This window comes from Geospiza fortis, unplaced genomic scaffold (assembly GCF_000277835.1).
Source record: "Geospiza fortis unplaced genomic scaffold, GeoFor_1.0 scaffold173, whole genome shotgun sequence".
Lineage (NCBI taxonomy): Eukaryota > Metazoa > Chordata > Aves > Passeriformes > Thraupidae > Geospiza > Geospiza fortis.
The window spans coordinates 1,555,183-1,571,090 of NW_005054334.1; the positions used below are offsets into that span (position 1 = coordinate 1,555,183).

The window sequence follows — 15,908 nt, forward strand, 5'->3', positions numbered from 1 at the left end:
CAGCAAGTTCACAGAAAAAAGTGAAAAGTAGGAGTTTACACACCTTTATGCTCCCAAGCTGAAAGCACCAGACACACATGTTCCAAATAATAAAGCAATACATGTATCCTGCACATATAGAAAACAACTCCTAAAATTACTATGAATGTCTGCCCACCATCAGTCTTTCTTCAGGATATGGAAAATATTTCAGTCATCATTTCCATCTGCAAATATAAAAAGTATGACATTTTAAAAAGAAAGCACAACACAGTTATAATCTTCAACTGGAAAACATCCTCCTTTACATGGCATTCAGATACTTCAAAAGACAGAACACATTCATGAAATGACATAAAAAGAAAAGCATCTTCTAACCTATATGGGGGATATCAGCCAAAATTTCCTGTATGGTTCTTTAAGTTGTAACAGTTACAAACTGAGAGATGCTGTATTTCAGTAGAGCTAGAGAAGACAGGTTCATTTGCTGTAGTAACATTTACTAGAGAAATATTTTTATTTGCCATAGCATCACCCTCAATTGCACAAGTAGCTATCTAGTAAGGCAGAAGTACTTGCCTTTCTCACCACTGCTAGTTTGTCTCAGAGGCTTTTTCAAAGATTTCTGCTCATAAAATCTTTGTCAAAATGCACTTGCACATAGCACAAGGCAAAGAGGAGATGAGAGACAGATGCTTCAGCATGGTAGTGGGTGGGATGGGAGAGAAGCTGGGGAAGCAGCTTTGCATCCAACCCATTACAGCTATTTTCCTTTTAACCATCTAACAGCAAGTCACAAATTCACCCTAAACACATCAAATCCTCTGAACTTAGGAAATGATGCATTATTGAAGTCACAGCAGGGAAGCCAACTCAGTTTAGAGGACATAAAAGACTAACACTAGAACAACCTTTTTCATCACAAGGTTATGGATTAAAAACAAAGGCAATGTTTTAATGTAGTGAGAAGATGCACAGTCAGAGAAAAAAAGCAAGGTAAAAGCATCATTTGTACTTCTTTCCAGAATAAATGCCTTCCTAGAAAAATTCCTCTCAGACAGATTTCCCACCTCAAAAACAGCACTACAATCTCATGGTTCCCTGCTCCAGCATGTAACCTTTTTTCCACATACATTTTCCTTAGCTACTTTAGTGTACATCTCTTGGAATAAGCTGGGTGTCTAAGATCTGAAACTCACTTCCATCCCCTATAGATTCTACTAATGCATCATTTACTCCTCTAAACTGCAGCTGCAGTATAGTTGGAAAGTAAAGAAATTTTTCATTTTTTTTCTTCTGCTTTTGATTGCTTATCTTAATATAGGCCTTTAGTGGTTGCAATATTTGTCAAAATACACAAAGTTGCAAGTTTTACCAACCTATATTCACATATGCCAACTACACATAACACATACTGCAAGCACAGTACATGTGTTTCTTACTAAAGTTCCAATACATCAAAGCACAAAATGAAAGACATTTCTGTGTAGTACCACCATGGAACAGAGCTAAGTGAGCAGAAAAGCCTTATCTAGCTTGATCTAAGCTATTGAAAGTGAAATCAGAGGTGAAATGCATACAGCAAGGATGACTAAACCCATAAGTGGTCCAAAATTATTTGGTTTATTACATGAATTCAAGAGACTACAATCATTGTGAATAGGCTATTACCAAATCTCTTCAGTGACAAAGCTTTCTGTCCAAGATAACAAATAAAGTAAGTGCATAAATCACAGGGATATGTGGCTTAAGGCCATTATCCCAGAGGATTACAGGCTGGTTTTTGCATTGTCCCTCTTTGCTTTTAGTACCTCCATCTCTGTTTCCATATTGTAGTTGTTACTACCACTGCTATCTGAAGGCTAAAGTCCCCTATAGTTATGAATGGCAAACAGAAAAACCTTCTCACAGGTTAAGACAGAGTCTAGGGTATGATTTGACGGTACACTCAGTAAACTTGATTTACTAGTGTGCTTTTAATGAGCTCTGCCACTCTTGTCCAACTGTGTATGCTTCAATTACAGAGCACCATGCTCAGCACCACAGACTGTGGTTGCCAGGCACCACCGAAGACCCATGGCTCTTGTGCTCACCACGGTGCAAACATCTAATGAAGAAACTATGCTTGTTCAAAAGATGCTCACAAAAGCCAAAGGTAAGGAAAACAAGCGGCTAAACCAGGGAAATACGTATCTGTAGACTAAACAGGCAAGTACAGCAATCAGCAGCCACCACACATTTGGGGATGCAACAAGGGAGTAATCACCTCTCAAACAAGACCACCATTGTCACTGACAATATTTAGGATATTCATTATACACTGCAGTGTGTAAACTTCTCACAGTCTGAGTCCAAATGAAGACTTAAGAAAATATGCTGGAATTATACAGCATAAAAATTCAGATTTTACCCTGGAACTCCAGATACAATGAGAAATCAATGCTCTGTGCAACCCTAAGCAGACAATTAAAAGATTTCACCAAGCAGCCTACAAACCTTATACATGCCTCCTCACCTCATTAAAATTACAGACATCACTACAGACACATACATACTTCTCAATTTTTAAGAATACTTTTCAGAATACATAAATAAAAACATCCCAAACACTTATATTACCATCAACCTCTTTTTTCTTTTTTTCCCCAGTAAGAAAGTGAAAACTTGGTCTCAAGGCAAGCCCTCTTTCCTACACACACATACACACGTGATCCAAAATGTGGATCAAAACCTGATCAGTAAAAACATGAAGCAGTATAGTGAAAGTTGGGGTACAAAAACTAAAAGCAAAATCAGAAGTGAGAGTGCCAGTGAGGAGGTGAAGAAGAAATACAAGCATGCTGTTCTAATCTACTAATACGGGACAACTTGAATACTATTTACAAAACCAGAATGCTCTTCTTCCTGACTACTAAGCCACTATTCTTGTAATGATGAGGAAGGAAAAATGATTGGAAATCTTTAGTCCTAAATTTCTGCTTCAAAATTATGGTACTTTTCAGCAAGGCAGTTGCTGACTAAAGTAAAATGTTTAGCAAAGCTGAGCAGTAATTAAGAGATTTCATTTACAACACAATTTCACATTTGTACAAGAGGCAATATGCTTCTTACAACATGAAATTTCCCATAAAACACATGGAAATATAACACCATCTAAGCCTTGCATTTGTCTTGTGAAATATTCCATCACCTCCTTTGGTAAATAAATGTGCACGCTGTCCTGGTTTCAGCCAGGACAGGGTTAATTTTTGCAACAGCCAGGAGGGGCATGACCGTGACTGGAGGTTACTCCGTACCACCTCAGGTCATTTTCTGGGGATGGAGGAAAGGGTCCTTCCCAGGGTACCGCAGCATGGCAGAGGGAACAGCTGGGTACATTCACCTCTTCCTTGGACACTCCATCATTAGGATTGTTACTGTTCATTTCTAGTTCATTGATGTTTCCAATAAATCGTTCATATCTCAACCTTTCTATTTTGTGCCTCCAGTTGTCCTCCCCAGGCCACCAGATGGGGAAAAGAAAAGGCAAAGTGAGCAAGCAGTGTGTGGTTTGGGGTGTTTCAGTGAGAACACTTCACTGGCAAATACCATTTCTAAACCAAGACACACTTGAATAAAGACAACTACTGAAGGCAAAATTTAAGAGGTAATGAAAACACTCAAAGAGAGCAGTAATTGCAACTTTCGAGGACCATGTATTCAAGTCCTGCTCCAAAGTTTAAACTGACAGACATCATGCTGTTACATTTCTACATAGCCGGAGCAAGCCTCAATGGCTTTGCAATACACCTAATAAAATTTTTTAAGTTGTATTTACAGAAATTAGACCTGTATCAGTTTACACTTTGTTTAAAATCAGTCATTTCAGTTTGTCAATTCCTGAATGTTTTAGATGCACATGCAGATAAAAAGAACATAGATGAGTCTGCATTTCCTAGCCAATTGAGAACAACTTAAAAATTGCCTACAGATCACCATTCATTCTAAATAATTTCATTGGAGTTAATGACCTTACAGATGAGAATTTTGACTATGTAACACTCCATATTTATCTTCATCTCAAAGGAAGATATTCCTAAAAGACCCAGAGCATTCACTAATTTTCAGTTTAATATATAAATATGGGACAGGCAGTTAGATATGTCAGCATTCAAATTCGATTTCTGTAGAACTTCTTCCTCCCATACGTAGTTTCACAATGGCAACAAATTTTACAGTAACTTTTCCAAGTCTGGTTAGAGAATCTCTATTTTATTTAATCTCTACTTTATTTATTTTATTTATTTTAAAAATGTTCCATTTTTTTAAAGAAATGAATATCCATGAAACCAAAACTTCAGTCTACCTGTTAGCTACAGACATGCAGGGAGAGAAAAGAAAAAACCCTACCAAGCAAAACAGCACCTTGGACATTCAGTGATGGTTAAAGAGATTAATTTAATGCATCAAGCACAGCCCATCCTGCATACTGATATAACAATCTCAGATACATTCCTACGCCAGCCCTTAGCAAAGCAGCTTCTACAATACAGATCTTTGCCTGCATCAAAAAAATACTCCTGAGCCACAGTGTTAGAGCAAAAGCTCTCTTCTCTATAAGCCCAAAATTCTTAGAATCACTGCATCCCCTCCAGTTTTCACACAAAGTATAAGCCATGACAAGAACATCTCAAAGGAAAATTAGTTTTAAATGAAAGCAAGAATACTTAGCACCTTTCTTGTCCATTTCAGCTTTCAAAAACACTTTGCAAATATTAACATGCCAAGATATAAAAGCACCATTGTTTCAGTCAAAGGCAGCAAGAAGAAAGGATGCAGAAGTTGGTAGCAAAATGGATGGACGGCTGCTATGTTAATTTTGTAAACTGTGGTTTCATTTCCATCATAGTGATGCATTGAAACACATTCTGCACTACTAGAACAAAGATGTACTATTTTACTGAATATTGAGAGATTCTGGCAGACCTGGTTTAATTTCAATTCTAATACTTTTTCCACTGAAATTCCTGTTGCTTTTCTCAAATTAAACCTGCAACACCTTTTTTTATTCTCTACCACCATGAAAAAAGCTTTTACAATCTTATTAAGAACTGTGTTTTTCCTCTGCAGTTCCCATTACTGCCTTTCCAAAAGTACACCTGCCCAGTAGAGTCAAGATGATAGATACAAAGACATAATTTGTTAAAGTTTGCTCAGCGCACGCTCTGAATTCCATTAGCTTTTTATAGGGTGCTGTGTAGCTCTTTAGCCTCTAATAGGAAAGACTTATGCAAAAAGATTAATCACAAAGCATCATCTGCTACATTCATATGAATTTGGGGTGTCACACACTACTAATGTAGATCACTGTTGGGATCTCTTCAGAGAACTCCATGCCATTCCAAAGCATCATTGCATGCATGCCAGTATTCCCCCACAGAAAACACTGGGAGTTGATGGACAGCCAGTTAATCTCAAACACCAGGACTCAGACAGGTCCTCATCTGCATTGGTTAGTACCTCACTCACTTCACCATCAGCAGCACTGATTTGAGGGAGACAGATCATAGAAAAAGTAAGGCAAGAATGGCCAAGTTTTTCACTTCAGTATTTAACGTCCAGCTCATTAAGGGCACAGCCTGAAGCCTTGTGAACCTGGCAGAAACATTCCCACTCAGGTTTTGAGGAGGGCTTTGAAAAATTCGGAGCTCGAACTTGATATTGAGAAAGGAAAGGAAGCTAGCATAGAGCAAGAGGCATAGGTTTCACGTCCTCCCACTGTTCAGCCCAGTTCAGCAGGCTTGATTACTAGTGGGAATTTGCACTGGGTTACTCAGATGAAAGGTCCAGTCAGCAGAAAAAGCATGGAAGTTGGCTCCAGATTAGCATTTGACAGGACTATCTAACTGAAAACATCCTAGGGTATCATGTAGCAATCTCCTTGGGTGGAAGTAATAAGGATTTGAAAATGGATCTGAGAAAATCAGAACAATTAGAGCCATTTCTCACTAAAAAGATGGAAATTAATATTACAAACAGATCCTGAAAATGCTTCTGTCTTAATATTGTTATCTCTGACCTGCTGCAAAACCAGTGCTCAATTAACTAAAACTCCACCAGAAATACCACTTTGTTCTGATTAATCAATGACACCAAGTCCTAAAAATTATCTCAGTACCTGACTCAAAACAGACCAAATGGAATGAGTTTGTGGTGATCAGTACAGTTATATCACAAACTCGGAGATGCATGGTGAATATAGGTAAAGAAAAGACACAAAAATACAAGGAGACTTACATTTCCTTCTATCTGTGATGAATGACTCAGTTCCTGCCATGTTAGATGCATTTCATCTTCATAAATTACTATCACATGGCAGGTGCAGTGGGATCTGTCTCAATCCTGTTAAAGGTTTTTTGTTTAGATAATACAAAAATGGTATTAAATACTACTGAGGTATTTTATTTTAGCACTTTCAAACTGAATATAAAAATATACTTAAAATACCATATCAGTGTAAAAAAATGCAGTCTAACAGAGAAAATCAGTTGTGTCCTAGAACTAAAGTGATTTTTTTCAGAATCATCCCATGTTGCTGCTTTCAGTAGATCTCAACACAGGAATACAAACTGTATTTTTTCCAAAGGCATTTTAACAAACTAAGCCACCAACAAATAAGCATGCATTACTCAAACAACAATTACTGAGATTAAAAGTACAGTCCAAGAAATTTGAAAAAGGGGAAAGTACAAACTACCAGTTTTCAAACACTTCAGCATACTCTGCTGTATTTTCTAAGCACTTTTGGGCAGGAATACTTTCTTGCGTTAGGAATTTCTGACACTCCAGCTATGTTGGTTGATGGTGTGAAGAGTGACTGCTGATTGTCACTTGGCTAGCAGAAGCTGTCACACTAGTCACAGTTATACTGGCAAAAACAGTGCTTTCAGTTGAATTGCTTCCCTCCATTGTGGAATTTATTTTTTGCATGAATAAACATCAATATTGTAAACACAAGGAATTCAAGATTTATCTGCAGTTTCCTGGTTATAATTTTGCTGGGATGAATGGAGACACGTTGCAACAGCTTGCATGAGTAGAGTGCTGCAAAGGAGGGATACAAGCTCATTGGGAGGGGCATGTCAGAAGGACCTGGAGGTGGAGACACCTCTCATGAGAGAGGCATCAGAATGCACGGTGCTTTGTCTGGGCATGGATGATGAGCTGAGTGAGAGCTTACAGGCACGGATTAGAGAGCAGACCAGTATGGATGACACTCTAGTGAGAGAGCATCTGCTACAGGGCACCTGGCCAGGAAATCAAGTGGATAAGGCCCTCTACAGACAGGGAGCAGCAACCTCACAACCACAGGCCCTGTCCTCATGGGGGAGGACTTAAACCACTCTGGTATCTGCAGGAAGGACAACACTAGATGTTTATCCAGGGATAAGCAAGCATCTGGAGCATTCCTGGAGAGCACTGATAGATTCCTGACCCAAGTGATGATAGAGGAGCCAACAACGAGACATTCTGTGCTGGACCCCACACTTACTAAAAAGGAAGAGCTCCTCGGAGACATGAAGGTCACAGCAGCTTTAAGCTGCAGTGACCCTGGTGGCATTCACAACACCAATAGGAGGGAGAAGGGCAAAAAACCAAGATCACAGTCCTGGCATTCAGGACAGCAGACTCTGGTCTCTCTGGGGACCTGCTTGAAAACAGCCCATGGAACGGGGCCCTGGAAGGAAACAGGGGTCAGAGAAAGCTGCTTGATACTCAAGGATCCAAACTCAAGAAACATTCATCCTGAAGAGCAGAGAGTCACACAAAAATGCCAGGAGGCCTATAGAGATGAAAAAGGAGATCCTGGCAAAATTCAAACACAAAAAGAAAGCATACAAAATGAGGAAGCAGGAAGAGGTAAACTGAAAGGAGTACAGAGACACTGTCTGAGCATGCAGAAATGCAGTCAGGAAAGCCAGAGCCCACCTAGAGCTAAAACTAGTGAGGAATGTCAAGAATAAATATCTGAATGGAGGGTATAAAGATAGTAGAGCCAGATCCTTCTCAGTGATCCTGTTCAGTGACAGCAAAAGAAGCAACACGCACAAATTGAAACACAGGAGTCCCTCTGAACATCGGGAAACATTTTTTACTGTGAGGGTGTGCCCTGGCACAGGTTGCCCAGAGAGATTGTGGAGTCTTGCTCCTTGAAGATACTCAAAAGTATCTGGAATTTGTCCTAGGCAACTGGCTCTAGGTGGCCCTGCTTGAGCAAGGGTGATGGACCAGATGGTCTCCAGCAGCCCCTTCCAACCTCAGCCATTACCTCTTTCAAAGTGCTGCTGTTACAGAAAACTTCCAGCCACAAACCAGTGTTTTGCTGCTGGTTTAGACCAGCCTTCCTGATCATAGAGGATCCTTCAGGTACACTCAGTGTACTTGTGCTTCACCCAGCATGCAATGAGTCCTCTCTCAACCAGAGCCCCTAGGCATTTTAATAAAATTAATAAACAACTGCTTGCTGTCTTACATTCACAATTCCACTAATTCAACCAGAATGTCAAGATCTTTTCTCAGATCATACTATTTTCATATACAGCAACTTAAAGTATGAAGTTAAGGACAAAAGGAAAATAAAAAATCATAACAGAAACAAAATTTGGGCCTTTCTTAATATATCAGTGTCCAATAGCAGGACAGATGAAACTGAGGAACAAAACTCAAACACATTGAATAAAATATGTTGTAAACTTAATTATTTTTAAAAAAATTTTGATACTAACCTCAGATCCAGAAATCTTTACTGCTGATGCATAATACAGCATTTTTTAAAATGGGAAGAGAAAGGGAAGAAACTCATTGGGAAAAATTTGAAGAGCTTTAGGATGTTTGAAAAAATTGTTCTCTATGAAATTTCATCACCTTCAGACACCTGGCAAACATGGATTTACCTCAATGCTGTTTCTCTCATTCTCTCCACCCTTGCACCCTTAACAAACTTGTCCAGCAACATGGCACTAACTTTCTGTTCAGATAAATGCTGGGTCTACCCCTGCTCATCATGGGTCAAAGATGATATAAAGTGATGCAATCAACAAAACTGCCATATTTTTAGTCCAGTTAACATATGTCAATAATTCAGTGGAAACTCTGGCTTCCTTATTGTTCATTTATGGCAGCTTTTCTTCTAAATGGCAGTAGCCTTTTCCAGTTACACTCTCTAGGTTGTTAGCACCACCTGACCATAAACAACCTCCATATATTTAAAGAACAATAACTTACAACTTTTAAATACCAAGACATATATTAATTTACTCCTTTAAGCATTTTCCTATTTCCTTCTTTTCCATTTTCGAGATGTAAAACACACTGCTTTCTTCCCCTGGTCACAGCACTGCCTCTATATCAACAAAGAGTATTTGTAAATTCCACTTTGATCCATTTATTTTGTCTGTTTTCCATTTGTCAATTAACTTTCACTTGTTTGTTTAAGACACACATAAATTCTGAATATTTACACAATATAATTATTATATGCCAAGTATCATTAGGGACTTGGTTTCATCATCTAAGGCACAACTATATTAAGCAGTAGTTCTTGCCAAAGACAAGAACTATTCACATAGTTCACATATTTAAGGCATAGGACAGTGACTCTTTCAGGAAACCAGAGTTCTGCTCTTTGTTTTTTTGATTAACCACTTAGACAACTTTGCTCAAATCACTTCACCCGCAGTGCATCAGTTTGTTGTCACAGAACAGGTTTATCTATTTCTACACTGTCATTTTCCTCACTCTAAGCAGCTCTGTAAAGCATTCAGGAACCTACTGATTTATTTCCACAACACGTCTAAGACTAGGAAATTGGCAAAGTTATTCTGCATATGAAAAATACTGTCGTCAGTTTCTGTTCCTTACATACTACTGGCACAATATTACTATTTTTGCTCATCTTAATAAAGAATAAATGTTAGGAACATATTTCTTCTCAACCCATTCACCAACTGTGCACAGTTAATTCACATTGCGACAGTAATATAAATCAAGATCTAAGTTTACTAAACAGCACCTCAGATGCTTTTAGTATACAATGCAGCTGGATACACCTCAAGTGCCAGGCTGAGAGTAGTGGAAACTGGCAATATGACTAATTTGAGATTTTAAGTCCAACTTCCCCAGCACAGCACACAAAAGCAAGGGGCAAGACTCTGGATAGCAACAGTAGAGATGTAAATCCCAAAACTGATAACCATATTGCAAGACATTACTATGCATGGTTCTCCGCTCTCCAAACCAGCTGGAAAGCATCCTGATTTTGGCTGTGCAGGAATCATTCTCAAAGCAAAGCCTTCAGGTGGAAAGGAGGTGTTCCAACAATGAAGAATTACATGGCTAACCTGAACAGTGTAAGACTGAATGACCCCAGAAGTTTGCTAGAAGCTATTTTAATCTAGCAGCCTTTAAGCAGCAGTAGCATTAAGTGGGAACAAGGGAAAAGGCAGGCAGACTGTAACGTTTGGAAGGAAAAGTAGGAATTTAAGCCACTGTGGCTATATTCCCTTCTTCACATTGCTTCTTTCTCAAAGTTCCTGCTCATCACCAAATGGTTTGGCTTAGCCACTAGCGCATCCCATAGTCCAATACACTCACTATCAGCACTGATTTTTTCCCCTTCTTTCTTCATTTGAGCACCCCCATCTTGACGGCACAAATCTCAAGGAGGAAGACATCACCAACTAAAAGCTTCTACCATTTCTTAAACTGATCATTTTTGCTTTGTGGAAGTTAATGCCAACATGCATTAGTTCTAGTACTAAAAACTGTTCACAACATCATCACCTACTGATTTCTACTACTTGGAATAGTCACTGAAGAGGAACAGATTTCTCATAAATGCAGTTGATATTAAGAGCTCTGGAACATCAAGATCAAGAATGTAAGTTATAACATATTTCAATAATAGCAACAAAAACATGTCCCCCTTTACAGGGACCTCATTCTTCAATGCTCCAATTCTCTATCTTGATAAAACAGCATCTAATTGTACAGTATGCTCAATATGGAAGAATCCAAAAATACAGACAATTGCACCCTTTCAAAGCAGTAAGAACCATCTTTATCTCATTTCAGAATTTCCAAGCATGCCAGCCAGTATTTTATCTTTGAAAACTTGTCTTACATGAATGACAACCAACAGGTTTAAATCTGAGTCACATTCTAGAACCAGTCTTAGGACTGAAAAACAATGAGACTACAGAAATACAGAATTTAGCTACTGCTTGAAGAGCCTCAAGGTGAATGTCAGTTCATTTTATATAAAAACACCAGAAAATCTCATACATCCCTTCTGTTAACAAAACAGTGAAAGCTAATATTATTAAGAACAACATCATCTAAAGAACACACATTTGGGTATTTAATAATGCTAAAATTATAGGGTTTCATTTCTTATTTCTCTCCAATGGCATACATCTTTCTAGAACCTTTGACATGAAAAATATTGAATTAAGCAGATTCATACAGTGAAGTCCAATAATTTTTAAACATAAAATCCCATTTGCAGTACTGATTAGAAGCAGCATTAACTGAAGACAGAAGGGAAAACAGTCACCAAGAGAATTTAGTACTGAGGGGTTCAGGGGCATAGCAGGGAAATCAGAAAGAGGGAGAAAATGAAACCTCACCAGAAGAAGATGGATTGAGAAATCTAAGTATCAACTGAAAACATCACCTCACTGGACTAGTTCTCAATTCTTCTTGCTCACCCCACTCCACCATTCAGTGACACTTGACATTCCACAATGAGAAATACTCAATTCTCCAAGCTAACAACTTAAATTCATTCCCAAATCCATCTATAAATTGTAAGCAGTTTCATATTTCAGTTAATAAATAAAACTCTACAACTCCTTCCCTTCATTTCTCTCCCCTTTCTCTTGTGTCCTGCTAAAAGAAAATCCTTCGTTCTTCTTTGTATTTAAATGAAGATTCCTCAGTAAAATTTCTAGTTTTCTCCCAGTCTTAAGTCTTAGCTGCCAAATGCCTATCAGCAGATAAAAATCAAAAAGCTAATAGTAGAAATGAAATGTTGATACTCTGTATGTTAATATTTCATTCTGGGATAAACTGCAGAGGAGCTATTGAGAAATGCAACTCAACAACTTAACTTCCCTGGAAGTTTTAAGCAGCAGATTATTTCTTGTGAAGGAAGCAGAGGGTTGCTTAATTTTTTTTTTTCCTTAACACATGTTTTCTTGTAACTCTCGGCATAGGTGAGCGAAAGCAGGCATGGGTGGTGTCCTCATTTAAAAAAGCTCTGGTTCTGGTGTTACCACTGCTAGTGGCAGATTGGCCAAACAACAGCAGATGAGAAATTGCTGTGATTTCTCTAATTTTCACAGATTTCTGGGAAAACAGAAAATCAAGCTACTCTTCCTTCATCTGACCCTTGACAAGCTGCCCCTCAGCCAGCACATATAGTCTCGGTCATCATGTGCAACTATTCCCTGAGGATTAAAAATTGGTATAGACGTGGAGTGACAGAAATGACTCATCAATATGCAAAAATGCATGGGAGAAGAGTAGAGTGGTGATGGCACCTATCTTCTAGCATTCACTAGTCAAGCAACCAGGGACATGAGGACAGGGAACTCCAGCCTTAAAAAACAATCTATTTCTTTTTATTATTCTCAGGCATACCTATCTTACATGGGGATTAGAGATGAAGGCTGCACTCTGCCTGCATCAGTTGAAATTTCCAACTTCTTCCACCACTAGGGTTACATGATCAGATCTGACTTTTTTGCTACCGTACAGGCTGGACATTGCTGAGGCTCTTTTTGATAATTTTAAGTGTAGCTTCTACCCAGTTAATCCCGTGTTGTGGAAATAGCAGCTACAGCCGAGAAAGGTGGTCAGACCTGGTCAGATCTGCAAATTAGAATGAGTAATGGAACTATTTTGCACAGTTTGCTTCTAATTCTGACACAGATGGCACTTAAACAAGGATTCCAGACTTGGCAGATTTCTTCAAAATCAGTGCCAAGGCCAGGATAATCCTTTCTAGCAATTTTCGCCTTGATTTCTGAGCTACCAACTTCCAAATAAAATAGAATTTCTTATCTGCAGCTCCCTTTCTACAGCCATGCACTGAAGAAGCTGTGACAAATACACCACCTTCAAATACTGAACCAAGCAACACCAAAAGAGTAATGAATCCCTACAAGGCACAACCCTCATTTCTTAACCTTTATCTTCAGGTGGGTGTATCACAAAGAAGAGAAAAATTAGTGATTCAATGAAAAGGAAATTAAATAAAAGTAAAAATGTCTTCCTTGAGGTAGTTCTGACTCTCCAGCTCTTAAATTATGCCAAGTGTGGCATAATGAACAATGACTGTTTTTAAGACCAGCATTAATCAACAATGGTTGTTTTTTGAAGTTAGCATTCACTACCAAAAGGAAGATGAGCCAAACCCAGACAAGAGAGCAAAAATAGTGCAATGAACATGTGTGTACATTTCCCTGCAATGGACACGTGTGTACATTTCCTTGCGATGGACACGTGCAATGAACATTGTTTACATTTCCTCACACAAAACTACTTTTGAGAAAGTTCTTTAGTCACAGCATTAGGCAAATAACCAACACAGCCAACTCTGAAGAGAATGGAGACAAACTTATGAAGAATAACCAACTGCAAATTTGCACTGACCATTATATTCTCTTCTGAGACGAATCTTAACGTTATCAGCACAGACACATTACAGGAAAAGAAGATACACCAGAAATCTCATATCCTTAGAACAGACATTTCGTTGATTTATTCTAATAAAGATGATGAAAAGTCTTCAAAGCTGACAAGAGCTCATTAACATAGGCTTTCATACAAGACAGGAAGAAAGGATAGACACACATTTTTAAAAAAATTAATTGCTGCTCAGGGTCTAGATAAACACTTCCATCAATATCAATAGGAGTCTGCATGTAGAGAGAGTTTAGCATACAGTGCAAAGACTCTGTAGTCAGATTATGAATTTTACCAATTATTAGCCTTTATAAACATCAGGCAAAAAAAAAAAAAACCTTGGTTTTTGTTGGTTTTGTGTCTGTGTTTGTTTTTTAAGATTGCTCTTATAAGGCCACATAAAAACTTTAAAAATAATCAGACAAAGGATAAAAGAGGAGAGTATTCCAGTAAGGGTCTATTAACAACTGATTGTTTATCCCAGGTAAAAACAAAAGCCACACATTTGAGTAGAAAGTAGTCTCACGAGTTCAAAATCATTGTTTTTAAGAACACTTCAGTTCAGTGAGTTAAGTGCACTTGGGACATACCTAATTTTACAGTTTTCTAAAATAATTAATTCAGAAGTAATACTACTTTTACTAATATTAAAGTCCTACGCACTGAAATTTCAGATCAAGCCTCTGACGGATCTTAATGTTTCCAACAGACATGCAGTCATTCATCCCTGCTCTGCACTTTCACTTTCCAAGGACTGTATTCCAGAATTCCTGCAGATTGAGTAGCTGGCACAGAGAATTCAAGATATAAGTAATACTATTTTCAGTGCTCCTTTATAGAAAACCAGTGCATAATTCTTCAGACCTGAGAAAACTTACAATCTTCTCACGTCATCCAAACAACAAAGAAAATAAGTTGTCATATATATTTCAGACATTTAAAAAAAATTATCTTGCTCCATACTGCCCGTCAAATACCTCCAAGCTATGCTTTACCTACCAGCAACCGAGAAGAGGGTATATACTTCAAACACAAAAGATGCCACACACAACATAACCCAAAAATCATGAGAATTAAACATCAACAGGATGGAAAATAGGCACCAGCTACTACTGCAGGCAATTAAAAGACCAAAAAACTCAAAACCAACCTACCAATCCAATTATCCATCAGAGACTCTGCAGCTACTGCGGTTCTTACATGACTTGTAGCCTTTCTGATCAAGGACCGTCACAGGACACCTAAGCGGTAAGAATTTCACATTTCAAACTCGGAATACCTGCCAGCAATTGCCAGTTTTCAAGAAGTACAGGGATACCTCTCCCACTTTTCTCCGTTTTAAAATACTGAAACACAGTGAAGACATTCAATGTAAGGGTTTTTTGTTATCTTGTCCTATTCCTGCAAGTAAACTAACCTCTGGTTGTCTATCTCCTTTGCAGCAGGGGCAAAACGACTTTGTTAGAAGACCCCTGCCCTTAACTCATCACCCAAGTTTCTATATATGATTTCTCCTCTAAGTTGACAGTATTATGATGGAGCTCCACAAGGCTAGAAAAAAGAACATTTCATAGGTATCATCACAACAGTCTATGCATTTTCATCACTGAATGAAGGGAAGAAGCCCATACAAACCAGTCCCTCTATCGACTCAGTGGGAGTCTGAAGAGATGTGGCAAATCATTACTCTGTCTTTTTGTGTGCGAGGCTAGCTTTCTATTTTTGCTTTGGGGATTTTTCCCTGCTAGAAGACATAACCCCTTATGGAAACTAGGCAGCATTTTAACCCATTCATCAAATTTCCCTCTGCTTCTACTTCTGAACAAGTTTAAAAAATATTTTGTACACAGAAAATTAAATCTGTATCCAGCAGATACCATTAAATAAAATATGCTGACCTGTTGGCAATTGCCAGGTCTGATTTTAAGATAGCACTTTGTTTAGCCTGGTGCTTTCTAGCATTTCCAGCACTGATACTGTCTAAAAAGAGGCCAAGAATATTTAAAAGATATTTGATTTATTGCCATTTCCAACCTGGCATCCATACCTTCCAGAATACAAGCATGACAATCAGTGCTGTGAAAATGTTTCCTGTCGTATTTTTAAGAGTGCTATGTGAAATACATACAGAAAAAGGTAAGACCTTCTAACAACTGTTCAAATGCCTCCACTGGCTAATTTTCATTTAAAAATGCATGTAG

General features: G+C 38.3%; 1 protein-coding gene across 3 annotated transcripts in view; it reads right to left on the reverse strand.

Moving 5' to 3' along the window:
- The window catches only part of LARGE1 (LARGE xylosyl- and glucuronyltransferase 1), a 266,843-nt gene extending 251,902 nt beyond the window's left edge, over positions 1–14,941 (reverse strand). For 2 of the 3 annotated variants that reach the window (XR_004081817.1, XM_031057702.1), the window contains exon 1: positions 44–59. The gene's annotated coding sequence lies outside the window, so the exon portion shown is untranslated. Of the gene's footprint in view, positions 1–43; positions 60–14,861 lie in introns of those variants that run through there. The other variant, XM_005421801.2, reaches the window with a different exon arrangement.
- Positions 14,942–15,908: the final 967 nt, after the last annotated feature.